Below are 1,615 nucleotides of genomic sequence, written 5' to 3'. Positions count from 1 at the left end.
TTTACATTTTCAGTTTCAGATGCTGACATGGCAGGACATGGGACAGATTTATTGACGGTTTGATCAAATATGAATCCCTCCTAAATAAAGTGTTTATAATTTATTTATAATTTATAATTTATAATTTGTTTATTAGTCCCCAATGGGGAAATTACTGCACTACACTCTGTGTACACACATTTTGTTAGTACTCACACACACAGGCCTGAAATACACACACATGCTCAGGACCTATACATGCACTATACATGGAGAGATGTCAGAGTGAGTGGGCTGCCAGCTGAACCAGCGCCCTGAGCGGTCGAGGGGGTACAGTGCCTTGCTCAAGGGCACCTGGCAGTGCCCAGGAGGTGAAGTGGCATCTCTCCAGCCACCAATCCACGCTCCCAACTTTTTGGGTCCATACGGGGATTTGAACCAGTGACCCTCCGGTTCCCAACCCAACTCCCTATGGACTGAGCTACTGCCACCCCCAGTTTATTAAACTGATTGACTATAGCTGCTTTGTCCTTTATTTCATATGAACCAATGAGAATCTGTTCAGGGAGGTTTGAGGTCACACTTGCACCTGACAAGGATTTAACTGATTTCCAAAACTTTAAAGGGTTGTTTAAGTTTTCTGTGAATGACTTGAAATAAAACTCAGATTTGGACTTTCTAATCATCAAAGTACACTTGTTTCTTACAGTTCTAAATGCAGTCCAATCATCAGAGGAGTTGGAGAATCTAGCTTGTGCCCACATTTTATTTCTCAAACAGATTAGCTCTGATAGGCTGTCTGAGAACCAAGGGTTGTCCTTACCACTGATCCTAAACTTTTTGATTGGTACATGTTCATTTACGATGGAAATAAAATTTGAATGAAAAAATGTCCATGCCATTTCAGCATCCGAAAACAAAGACACCCTACTGAGATCACTGTTGTTCAAAACTTTTATAATGTCTTTTTAGGATGATGCGCGATTTTACCTTGGGAATTTTTGTATTTCTTACACAAGCGACTGCACAATGGTCACTGACGTCATTACAAAATACGGCCGTTGAGGTATATTTATAAACAGAGTTTGTTATGATTAAATCAAGGAGAGTAGATTTTATTTCTGCTTTGGGATTTATTCTTGTTGGTTCATTAATAAGTTGCACAAAATTTAGGTCATTACACAAGTCTTAAAAACAATCAGAGTTCCCAGAAAGCCAGTTCCAATTCATATCCCCCATAAGGATAAATTCAGAGTCATTAATTTCATGTAATATTTGGGATATACATCGGAAAGCATCCTTTGAGGCAGATGGAGGTCTATAGCACCCAACTACTGTAATATCCGAATGTTTTGAGATATTCACTTTCACGGTCAGAATTTCAAACTGTTTAGCTTTAGTTAGTGACATGGTTACAGAGCTTATGAACTTAGATTTCACATATATGGCAACCCCACCCCCTTTGCCAACCCGATCAGTTCTATACACTCTATAACCTTCAATAGAAATAATATCATCAGATACAGACTATTTAAGCCAGGTTTCAGAGATAATAACTATATCAGCATTGGTTGTATTAGCCCAGATATTGATCATATCCATTTTAGGGACAAGGCTTCTAACGTTTAAATGTATA

Source organism: Etheostoma cragini, chromosome 7 (assembly GCF_013103735.1).
Source record: "Etheostoma cragini isolate CJK2018 chromosome 7, CSU_Ecrag_1.0, whole genome shotgun sequence".
In the NCBI taxonomy this organism is placed as follows: domain Eukaryota; kingdom Metazoa; phylum Chordata; class Actinopteri; order Perciformes; family Percidae; genus Etheostoma; species Etheostoma cragini.
The sequence above is the reverse complement of the archived record's forward strand: the minus strand, read 5'-3'. Positions refer to the sequence as shown.